Source organism: Protopterus annectens, chromosome 15.part0 (assembly GCF_019279795.1).
Source record: "Protopterus annectens isolate FY-2018-M chromosome 15.part0, PAN1.0, whole genome shotgun sequence".
Classification (NCBI taxonomy): Eukaryota; Metazoa; Chordata; order Ceratodontiformes; family Protopteridae; genus Protopterus; species Protopterus annectens.
In genome coordinates, this window is record NC_056749.1 from 806213877 (window position 1) to 806228153 (window position 14277).

Here is a 14277-nt window from a genome sequence, read left to right on the forward strand (position 1 = left end):
AAAAGCTGTGATCATCTCCCTTTTCCAAAATGTGCCTGTATAATGCATTTTTATTATCGTGCTTCCTTATTCTATACAGGTGTTCGTAAATACGTCTATTTAGCTGCCTTTCTGTTTTACCTACATAGTGTGCATTACATTTACTACAGACAGCCAAATATACAACCTGTTTGGTTTTGCAATTTCCCCTTAAACATCTGATAGTGGTGTGACAGATGTCATCGAGTCTTATAATCTTATTGTTGTTAATATATTTGCATTGTTTGCAATTTCCACATTTGACAGTTCCTGTAAAGGTGGCTAAATGTGGATGGGTGTGACCACCCTTTTCTAATAATGCTTTCAAGTTGGGAGCTGTTTTATATACACATCTCGGTTTATTACCCAAAACCTGGTCCTTGTGAATAATCATCAAGGTGTTCCAATACCTTTCCAAAATATCTTTGATAATGTATATACTAGGGGAATACATGAGAACACATACCCTACCCTGGGATACATCGTGTGTATCCTCCTTAATAGATGGTTGGTAGATACCTAATAGTGGTGGATATTTTTTACCCCATTGATTGTATACATAATTAATGACTTCAGTGACCATGTTGTCAGGGTAAGATCTTTTGATAAACATGTCTTTAATGGTTCCAAGTTCAGATTCTAGAATATGAATATTGGATGACGTCCTAGCCACACGAATGCACTGTCCCTTCAACACATTGTGGAATACATGGGGTGGATGATTGCTGCTGAAATGAACATAATCGTTCGAAAATGTTGGTTTTCTGTAGGTTCTAGACGTAAATCCACTGTCATTATTACTCAAAAGTACGTCTAAATAAGAAATTTCTTTATGACTGTACTCATAAGTGAATTGTAGGAACTCCACGGTGTGGTTAAGGTAAATCATAAATTCCTTAAGTCTCTCTTCAGATGCTTTCCACAAAATGAATATATCGTCAAGATATCTAACATAAAGGGCAATGTCCTTAAAAAAGGAACTCTTAAAAACACATTCTGATTCCCATTCTGCCATGACCAAGTTCGCGAAGATGGGGGCACAAGCTGCTCCCATCGCCCCTCCCCATTTCTTAATACGTTCCTTTGTCTCTCTGGTAAGGAGTTGTACTCTTATCTTCGATAGAGCTCACAAGGCCATCCTCCTCAGGGGAAGGGGTGATGTTATGCATGTACATACATTTATTTTTCTGTAACCCAGCAGATAATTAATGCTGAGAGACATAAGCCTGCTGTACTGGTTACTGCCAGGGTCAGAATTCGATCACACTACAGCTTAGCTTCACCAATTACATGCATGATCATTTCTACTGCCATATTGTACGGTACAATTCAATGCACTATATAGTATTTTGATTCTAAACTGGCACTTCATATGTGTTTCTATATATATTTTTCTAACAACATCCATCCGGCCATATGCATGTTGTTCCGTCCTTTACCTTGACCGTGTGTATTTGGCCGCAACGCTACTCTCCACATGTGATGTCCCACCTTCCCCTTCTTTGCCTGTAGCACCCTGTTAGGACGTCCTGTTTGGTAGGCACATGTTCCGCTATATGTGTTTGACTTCTCTGCATAGCTAATCATTGATGCGGTGGTTCAACAACCCGACTTGTCCACATGTGTACAGTTATGTGCACCGTGGCGTGTGCAAACCTATATGGTTTGGACAGGGTACATAACACATGCGGGATGTACACATTCTGCACACACATTCACATGCAGCCATTTCCATATCTGTACCTGAGGTGAGTTGGTGACATGTGGGTAATGATTGCCCGTGGCACTGCCTAACACATACTTCTTACCACATTTCAGGTATGCACATTGTGTGTAGGTGTATAGCTGCACAAGGATGATAGCTGGTTTGGGTGCACAGGTGTACATGGGTGGGACTTACATGCTACAATGAGGCTATTGTGTATTACATCTGCATGCATGGGTTCTGCTTCTGGATATTACACTTAAACATACGCCATCCTGTGTATGCGACAGACACATTGCTGGGTGTGGGATATGTTGCTATGCACATGTTTGTCTGTGTTTAGGGTATCTTTGTTCCTTCCTGTTATTATGTCGACACAGCTACCCGGCTATGTACTCTCACTACTGCTTGTGACCATTATGGTTGACACCTTTTCCAATGCCCATAGTGGGACATGTTTTGTGGAAACATCGGATTTTGCAGGACAACACATACCCACAGCAAGTGGAGTTGACAGAACTTCACTTGTTTGCCATAATATACGCTTATTCTGTTAGCATTTGGGTTCCTTATTCAGTTTCTTATGCCATGTATGTGTTTCATATACAAAATATATGTTTTATGCTACTATTACAGGTATATTATGGGAATATTTTGGCAGGAATCTCAGGTCATTTGCCAGTTTTTCGATTTTTGCGGGACACAACTGTCCAATGAGGGACTGTCCATGGCAAATTGGGACAGTTGGTAACCCTGGTGACCATGCCCATGTCGCTACTGGGGTTGCCACCTTTCCAGTTGCCAAGGTGGGATATTCTCGGACTCACATCTGATTTTACAGGCCCGGCACATACACACGGTCACTATATAGCATAGAACTTCACTTGTTTGCCTAAATAAAAGCTTATTGTTGTGGCAGTTTGGTTGCTTATTCTGTTTCTTGTGACATTTAGGTATTTCAGTTACAGAAGTAACCAATTCATGCAACCATTACATTAAATACGGGATATCATTATGTCCTACAATCTTAGCACATTTGCCATTTTTAATATTTTTTATCGGGACACAACTGCCCATAGAGGACTTCCCTCGCAGTGGGACAGGTGGTAACCTTTAGTCGCTACTCCTATGTTGGTGCGGCGCTGACATGCTGCGGTACACCTTCTCTGGGTATGACCACTGATGGTGCATTGCGGGACAAACGCGGTCTTAAGCGTATCCTTTGCTCCTTGGACGGGTACACTTAGGGCTTCGTGGGTTGTATTTGCTTCTCCGTTTAGTTGGGACGGGTACTATGTTGCATACTCTACGTGCGTTTCATTCTGCACGGGCCCTGGCTGCTGCCATTACTATTATGGGCGGACCGTGGCAGTCAGCACATTAGGTTGCTCACCGCCTGCCGGCTTAGCCACGCCTCCGGACGCACCCTACTTGTGCTCGCTCACGTACACTACGCACGTGTCTGTGGTTGCGGCGCGCTCTCATTACTATTCATATGGTGCTACTATGCCGGCTATTCACTGCACCGCCGGCGCAGCCCTTACGCCGGCCTTGCGCCGAGCTTCATGAATCCCGGGGAGCATCTATCCATTTATCTAAAAACATGTCATTAATTTGTAAGGAAATCTTTTTATAAGCATAATTTAACTCATTTAAAGATACTTGATCATAAGTATCTGTATTCAAAATCAATTCCATTTTCTCATTGTAAAAATCATTATCCATGATAACTGCTCCTCCCCCTTTATCTGGCTTCATGATTCTTATATTTCCCTTCTGTAAACTTTTTAATGTTTCTAATTCATCTTTACTTAAATTTAAAGGATATTCCATTTTTCTATTAATTCTATCTAAGTTCTTTAGCTGATTTTCGCACATCTGTTCATATATTAAAAGCTTTGGATGCAGGGGGGGATTATATGTATTTGAAATATTAAACTTATGCGATCCATTATAAATCGAATCTTGATACATTAATGAAAAATTAATTTTTCTCAAAAATAATTTCATATCAATAATGGTAGAAGTAAAATCAAATGTATGAGATGGTACAAATGTAAATCCCTTAGCCAGCAAGTTAGCGACTTCCTGATTAAACTCAATTTTAGTAAAATTATAAACTTTAAAATCGCCAAGACAATTAACAATAATTTGTTGCAACTTGTTGTCAAAATTGCTATCACAGGGTTTTTGCTTAAATGTTTCATGCCCATTTTCATTAAGAAAAATGCCAGTCTCCAAAATCATGTTCTCCATTTTTTGTCCTTCGGTCTGGCTCCTTGAAACCTCGCTGTTTGTTGGTTGACATGAGGGGCTTTATTTTTAAGCCTTTCTGAACATCTTAATTCGGGATATTCATCGTTAAATGCAAAGTCATTTTGTAAATTCCCATTATATTGGCCTTCCCCTGCAGGGTCAGATCTATAAGGATGGTTTGAACCATAAGTAATAGTCTTCTTATTTTGACATGCTGGGGGCCTTGGATAGGCTATCCCATTGGCATATTGATTAATGTCTCTTTCGATTTTTTCTGTTTTTCCATTCTTTAGTTTGGTAATATATTGATCGATGCTATTTAGATCCTAATCATATCATACTGGACAGCTTCAAATGAACCATCTGTTCTGATTGTTTTATCAAGTTCATCAAGTTCTAATATCAATTTATCAATTTCTATTTGATTATACTTAATTAATATGTTAGGAAGATTTTTTCCACATCGATCAAATAACTGCAACAAGTCTATATGCATAGGTGAATTATATACTAGATCAATGGGGTAGCACCATAAGCGCAACCCCTTAGGGATAATGTTCAATTTGATGCACTCTCTTAAATAAGCGTTCTCAAGTTGCAATTTCCTACATTTCATCAATTTAATGTCAAAGAGCATGCTTCAATTTGATTTAAAATTTGGCGCAATTTTTTGAATTTGGTGGAGGCTATAAAAGGAAGTGATGTAATGGAGGTTATTGTCTGATGAAGTTTAAAACCTTTTAAACGAAAGCGCTTACATATATTTGTGGTTTGTTCCTGGCGTTTTTTAAATTTGTTTTGTGGCTGTATAAGTTTATTTCGTAATTAAATTGGATTTATTCATCTGGCTGGTGGCTTTTCGTTTATAACAGTTCATTAATTTGGTCTTTCTTCAGTATGTCTACAATTTGCCTAGACAAAATAGCTGTACAGCTGGATGATTCCATCGAAGGAACTGAAGGGTCGATTGGGAATCTAACAGCTTTGATACTTAAATTAACTCAATGTGTGGATAATTTATATGAAAAAGTGTATAACGCTGATGGCAGCCTTTTGAATGGGCGTACTCATTATTGCTGATATTCTTGTACAAATTAATATTTATTGCACAGATCAGTCATGAGTTACTGCTGAAATTAAGGTGCACAATAATATTTACTGCATAGATCTTTAACGAGTTGCTAGTAACATTTATGAACAGATTAATATTTATTGCATAGATCACTCAGGCATTACTGCTGATATTCTTGTACAGATTAATATTTATTGCAGAGATCAGTCATGAGTTACTGCTGACATGAATGTACATATTAATATTTATTGCATAGATCATTCAGGAGTTACTACTAACATTTATGAACAAATTAATATTTATTGCATAGATCATTCAAGCATTACTGCTAATATTCTTGTAGAGATTAATATTTATTGCACAGATCAGTCAGGAGTTACTGGTGACATTAATGTACACATTAATATTGATTGCATAGATCATTAATGAGTTATTGTTAACATTTATTAACAGATTAATATTTACTACATAGATTGCTCATGCATTACTGCTGATATTATTGTACAGCTTAATGTTTATTGCATGGATCAGTCATGCATTACTGCTGATATTCTTGTACAGATTAATATTTTTTCACAGATCAGTCATGAGTTACTGCTGACATTAATGTACACATTATATTTATTGCATAGATCATTAATGAATTGTTACTAACATTTATGAACAGATATTTATTTCATAGATCACTCATGCATTACTGCTGATATTGTTGTACAGATTAATATCTATTGTATAGATCAGTCATGCATTACTGCTGACATTAATATACACATTAATATTTATTGCATAGATCATTAATGAGTTACTACTAACATTTTTGAAGAGATTAGTATTTATTGCATAGATCAGTCATGCATTACTGCTGATATTCTTGTACTGATTAATATTTATTGCACAGATCAGACATGAGTTACTGCTGGCAATAATGTACACATTAATATTTATTGCATAGATCATTAATGAGTTACTATCTAACATGTATGAATGGATTAATATTTATTGCATTGATCATTCATGCATTATTGCTGATATTCTTGTAAAGATTAATAATTATTGCATAGATCAGTCATGGATTACTGCTGATATTGTTGTAGAGATTAATATTTACTGCACAGATCAGTCAAGAGTTACTGCTGACATGAATGTACACATTAATATTTATTGCATAGATCAATAAAAAGTTACTACTAACATTTATGAACAGATTAACATTTATTGCATAGATTACTCATGCATTACTGCTGATATTCTTGTAAAGATTAGTTTTTATTGCACAGATCAGTCATGAGTTACTGCTGACATGAATGTACACATTAATATTTATTGCATTGATCATTAATGAGTTACTAATAACAATTATGAACAGATTATTTATTGCGTAGATCACTCACACATTATTGCTTATATTCTTGTACAAATTAATATTTGTTGCACAGATCAGCCATGAGTTACTGCTGAAATTAATGTTCACAATAATATTTACTGCATAGATCTTTAATGAGTTGCTACTAACATTTATGAACAGATTAATATTTATTGCATAGATCATTCAAGCATTACTGCTGATATTCTTGTACACATTAATATTTATTGCACATATCAGTCAGGAGTTACTGACAACATTAATGTACACATTAATATTGATTGCATTGATCATTAATGAGTTATTACTAACATTTATTAACAGATTATTATTTACTGCATAGATCAGTCATGCATTACTGCTGACATTAATATGCACATTAATATTTATTGCATAGATCAATAATGAGTTACTACTAACATTTATGAATGGATTAATATTTATTGCATAGATCACTCATGCATTATTGCTGATATTCTTGTAATGATTAATATTTATTGCATAGATCAGGCATGCATTACTACTGATATTGTTGTGCAGATTAATATTAATTGCACAGATCAGTCATGTGTTACTGCTGACATTAATGTACACATTAATATTTATTGCATAGATTATTAATGAGTTACTACTGACATTTATGAACAGATTATTATTTATTGCATAGATCACTCACGCATTATTGCTGATATTCTTGTACAAATTAATATTTACTTCACAGATCAGTCATGAGTTACTGCTGAAATTAATGTGCACAATAATATTAATGCATAGATCTTTAATGAGTTGCTACTAACATTTATGAACAGATTAATATTTATTGCATAGATCATTCAAGCATTACCGCTGATATTCTTGTACACATTAATATTTATTGCACAGATCAGTCAGGAGTTACTGATGACATTAATGTACACATTAATATTGATTGCATAGATCATTAATGAGTTATTACTAACATTTATTAACAGATTAATATTTACTGCATAGATCGCTCATGCATTGCTGCTGATATTATTGAACAGCTTAATGTTTATTGCATAGATCAGTCATGCATTACTGCTGATACTCTTGTACAGATTAATACTTTTTCACATATGCTGCTTAGATTAATGTACACAATATAGTTATTGCATAGATCATTAATGAGTTGCTACTAACATTTATGAACAGATAAATATTTATTTCATAGATCACTCATGCATTACTGCAGATATTGTTGTACAGATTAATATCTATTGTATAGATCAGTCATGCATTACTGCTGACATTAATATACACATTAATATTTATTGCATAGATCATTAATGAGTTACTACTAACATTTTTGAAGAGATTAGTATTTATTGCATAGATCAGTTATTCATTACTGCTGATATTCTTGTAATGATTAATATTTATTGCACAGATCAGACATGAGTTACTGCTGGCAATAATGTACACATTAATATTTATTGCATAGATCAATAATGAGTTACTACTAACATTTATGAATGGATTAATATTTATTGCATAGATCACTCATGCATTATTGCTGATATTCTTGTAATGATTAATATTTATTGTATAGATCAGTCATGCATTACTACTGATATTGTTGTGCAGATTAATATTAATTGCACAGATCAGTCATGCATTACTGCTGACATTAATGTACACATTAATATTTATTGCATATATTATTAATGAGTTACTACTGACATTTATGAACAGATTAATATTTATTACATAGATGAGTCATGCATTACTGCTGATATTCTTGTACAGATTAATATTTATTGCACAAATTAGTCATGTGTTACTGCTGAAATTAATGCACACATTAATATTTATTGCATTGATCTTTAATGAGTTACTACTAACATTTATGAACAGATTAATATTTATTGCATAGATCACTTATGCATTACTGCAGATATTCTTGTACAGATTAATATTTATTGCACAGATCAGTCATCAGTTACTGCTTAAATTAATGTGCACATTAATATTTATTGCATAGATCTTTAATGAGTTACTACTAACATTTATGAACAGATTAATATCTATTGCATGGATCACTCATGCATTACTGTTGATATTCTTGTACAGATTAATAACTGCGGTGGTGGTGCTGCGGTAACGTTGTCACCTCAAAGTAAGATGTTGTCCTGTTTGATTCTCAGCTAGAGCGTCTCCTGTGTTTAGACATGCATGAATTGGTGTACCTTCATTGAATGTTGTGCGTCAGGGCCGGCAACTCGGCAAGTAAAAATCTACTGCCAATCATTAGCGGACCGGAGTTCCGCTGTGGCAACCCCTAACCGGGAAAAGCCAGAAGACTGAGAATTCTTGTACAGATTATTGTTTATTTCTAACATTTATGAACAGATTAACATTTATTGCATAGATCACTCATGCATTACTGCTGATATTCTTGTACAGAGTAGTACTTATTGCACAGATCAGTTTTGCATTACTGCTGACATTAATGTACACATTAATATTTATTGCATAGATCATTAATGAGTTACTACTAACAATTATGAACGGATTAATATTTATTGCATAGATCACTCATGCATTACTACTGACATTCTTGTATAGATTAATATTTATTGCACAGATCAGTCATGAGTTACTGCTGACATTAATGTCTGCATTAATATTTATTGCATAGATCATTAATGTATTACTACTAACATTTATGAACAGAATAATATTTATTGCATAGATCATTCTTGCATTACTGCTGACATTCTTCTACAGATTAATATTTATTGCACATATCAGTCATGAGTTACTGCTGGCATTAATGTACACATTAATATTTATTGCATAGATCATTAATCAGTTACTACTAATGTTTATGAACATATTAACCTTTATTGCATAGATCGCTCATGCATTACTGCTAATATTCTTGTACAGATTAATATTAATTGCATAGATCAGTCTTGCATTACTGCTGATGTTGTTGTACAGATAATATTTATTGCACAGATCAGTCATGAGTTACACTGACATAAATATACAGATTAATATTTATTGCATCGATCATTAATGAGTTTCTATCATTTATGAACAGATTAATATTTATTGCCTAGATCACTCATGCATTACTGCTGATATTCTTGTACAGACTAATATTTATTGCACAGATCAGTCATGAGTTACTGGTGACATTAATGTACACTTTATTTATTGCATAGATCATTAATGAGTTACTACTAACATTTATGAACAGATTAATATTTATTGCATAGATCACTCATGCATTACTGCTGATATTCTTGTATAGATTAATATTTATTGCATAGATCAGTCATGCATTATTACTGATATTGTTGTACAGATTAATATTAATTGCACAGATCAGTCATGCGTTACTGCTGACATTAATGTACACATTAATATTTATTGCATAGATCTTTAATGAATTCTTGCTAACATTTATGAACAAATTAATATTTACTGCATAGTTCACTCATGCATTACTGCTGATATTATTGTACAGATTAATATTTATTGCATAGATCAGTCCTGCATTACTGCTGATATTCTTGTACAGAGTAGTACTTATTACACAGATCAGTCATGCTTTACTGCTGACATTAATGTATACATTAATATTTATTGCATAGGTCATTAATGAGTTAATACTAACATTTATGAACCGATTAATATTAATTGCATAAATCACTCATGCATTACTGCTGATACTCTTGTACAGATTAATATTTATTGCATAGATAAGTCATGACTAACTGCTGACATTAATGTACACATTAATATTGATTGCATAGATCATTAATGAATTATTACTAACATTAATGAACAGATTAATGTTTACTGCATAGATCACTCTTGCATTACTGCTGATATTATTGTACAGATTAATATTTATTGCATAGATCAGTCCTGCATTACTGCTGATATTCTTGTACAGATTAAGATTTATTGCACAGATCACTCATGATTTTCTGCTGACTTTAATGTACCAATTAATATTTATTGTGTATATCATTAATGAGTTACTACTAACATTTATTAACATATTAATATGCATTGCATAAATCACTCATGCATTACTGCTGATATTCTTGTACAGAGTAGTATTTATTGCACAGATTAGTCATGAGTTACTGCTGACATTAATGTACACATTAATATTTATTGCATAGATCATTAAGGAGTTACTATCTAACATTTATGAATGGATTAATATTTATTGCATAGATCACTCATGCATTATTGCTGATATTCTTGTAAAGATTAATAATTATTGCATAGATCAGTCATGCATTACTGCTGATATTGTTGTAGAGACTAATATTTACTGCACAGATCAGTCAAGAGTTACTGCTAACATGAATGTACACATTAATATTTATTGCATAGATCAATAATGAGTTACTACTAACATTTATGAACAGATTAACATGTATTGCATAGATTACTCATGCATTACTGCTGATATTCTTGTAAAAATGAGGTTTTATAGGTTAGTACTAGGCTAACTGCCCTTCTGAGCCATTTTAAGCATAGCCAATTATCCCTTGTGAGATTCAAACACTGCACTTTGTGTTTGTAAGGTAAACACCTTAACCATTAGGCCACCCCCCCAACCCTGATTATTGCACAGATCAGCCATGAGTTACTGCTGACATTAATGTACACATTAATATTTATTAAATAGATCATTAATGAGTTACTACAAACATTTATGAACAGATTATTATTTATTGCATAGATCACTCATGCATTACTTCTAATATTCTTGTACAGATTAATATTTATTGCACAGATCAGTCATGAGTTACTGCTGACATTAATGCACACACTTGATATTTATTGCATAGATCATTAATCAGTTACTACTAATATTTATGAACAGATTAATAATTATTGCATAGATCACTAATGCATTACTGCTCATATTCTTGTACAGATTAATATTTATTACATAGATGAGTCATGCATTGCTGCTGACATTAATGTACACATTAATATTTATTGCATAGATCATTAATGAGTTACTACTAACATTTATGAACATATTAATATTTATTGCATAGATCACTCATGCATTACTAATGATATTGTTGTGCAGATTAATATTAATTACACAGATCAGTCATGCATTACTGCTGACAATAATGTACACATTAATATTTATTGCATCGATTATTAATGAGTTACTACAGACATTTATGAAGAGATTAATATTTAATACATAGATGAGTCATGCATTACTGCTGACATTCTTGTACAGATTAATATTTATTGCACAAATTAGTCATGAGTTACTGCTGAAATTAATGCACACATTAATATTTATTGCATAGATCTTTAATGAGTTACTACTAACATTTATGAACAGATTAATATTTATTGCATAGATCACTTATGCATTACTGCAGATATTCTTGTACAGATTAATATTTATTGCACAGATCAGTCATTTGTTACTGCTGAAATTAATGTACACATTAATATTTATTGCATAGATCTTTAATGAGTTATTACTAACATTTATGAACAGATTAATATTTATTGCATAGATCACTCATGCATTACTGTTGATATTCTTGTACAGATTAATAACTGCGGTGGTGGTGCTGCGGTAGCATTGTCACCTCAAAGTAAGATGTTGTCCTGTTTGATTCTCAGCTAGAGCATCTTCTGTGTGGAGACATGCGTAAATGGGTGTACCTTCATTGAATGTTGTGCATCAGGACCGGCAACTCTGCAAGTAAAAATCTACTACCAATCATTAGCAGACCGGGGTTCCGCTGTGGCAACCCCTAACCGGGAAAAGCCAGAAGACTGAGAATTCTTGAACAGATTAATATTTATTTCTAACATTTATGAACAGATTAATATTTATTGCATAAATCATTAATGAGTTACTACTGACATTTATGAACAGATTAATATTTATTGCATAGATCATTCATGCATTACAGCTCATATTCTTGTACAGATTAATATTTATTTCATTGATCAGTCATTCTTTTTCTACTGATGTTGTACAGATAATATTTATTGCACAGATTACTCATGAGTTACTGCTGACATTAATGTACACATTATTATTTATTGCATAGATCATTAATGAGTTACTACTAAAATGTATGAACAGATTAATATTTATTCCATAGATCACTCATGCATTATTGCTGATATTCTTTTACAAATTAATATTTATTGCACAGATCAGCCATGAGTTACTGCTGAAATTAATGTGCACAATAATATTTACTGCATAGATCTTTAATGAGTTGCTACTAACATTTATGAACAGATTAATATTTATTGCATAGATCACTCATGCATTACTGCTGAAATTCTTGTACAGATTAATATTTATTTCTAACATTTATGAACGGAATAATATTGATTGCATAGATCACTCATGCATTACTGCTGATATTCTTGTACAGATTAATATTTATTGCAGAGATCAGTCATTAGTTACTGCTGACATGAATGAACACATTAATATTTATTGCATAGATCATTCAGGAGTTACTACTAACATTTATGAACAAAATAATATTTATTGCATAGAACACTAAAGCATTACTGCTGATATTCTTGTACACATTAATATTTATTGCACAGATCAGTCAGGAGTTACTGATGACATTAATGTACACATTAATATTGATTGCATAGATCATTAATGAGTTATTACTAACATTTATTAAGAGATTAATATTTACTGCATAGATCGCTCATGCATTACTGCTGATATTATTGTACAGCTTAATGTTTATTGCATAGATCACTCATGCATTACTGCTGATATTCTTGTACAGATTAATATTTATTGCACAGATCAGTCATGATTTACTGCTGACATTAATGTACACATTATATTTATTGCATAGATCATTAATGAGTTGCTACTAACATTTATGAACAGATAAATATTTATTTCATAGATCACTCATGCATTACTGCTGATATTATTGTACAGATTAATATCTATTGTATAAATCAATCATGCATTACTGCTGACATTAATATACTCATTAATATTTATTGCATAGATCATTAATGAGTTACTACTAACATTTTTGAAGAGATTAGTATTTATTACATTGATCAGTCATGCATTACTGCTGATATTCTTGTACTTATTAATATTTATTGCACAGATCAGACATGAGTTACTGCTGGCAATAATGTACACATTAATATTTATTGCATAGATCATTATTGAGTTACTATCTAACATTTATGAATGGATTAATATTTATTGTATAGATCACTCATGTATTATTGCTGATATTCTTGTAAAGATTAATAATTATTGCATAGATCAGTCATGCATTACTGCTGATATTGTTGTAGGGATTAATATTTACAGCACAGATCAGTCAAGAGTTACTGTTGACATGAATGTACGCATTAATATTTATTGCATAGATCAATAATGAGTTACTACTAACATTTATGAACAGATTAACATTCATTGCATAAATTACTCATGCATTACTGCTGATATTCTTGTAAAGATTAGTTTTTATAGGTTCGTACTAGGCTATCTGCCCTTGCGAGCCATTTTTAACCTAGCCAATTATCCCTTGTGAGATTTAAACCCTGTACCTTGTGTTTGCAAGGCAAACACCTTAACCAATAGGCCACCCTCCCAACCCCGATTTGTGCACAGATCAGTCATGAGTTACTGCTGACATTAATGTACACATTAATATTTATTAAATACATAATTAATGAGTTACTACTAACATTTATGAACAGATTATTATTTATTGCATAGATCACTCATGCATTACTTCTAATATTCTTGTACAGATTAATATTTATTGAACAGATCAGTCATGAGTTCTGCTGACATTAATGTACACATTACTA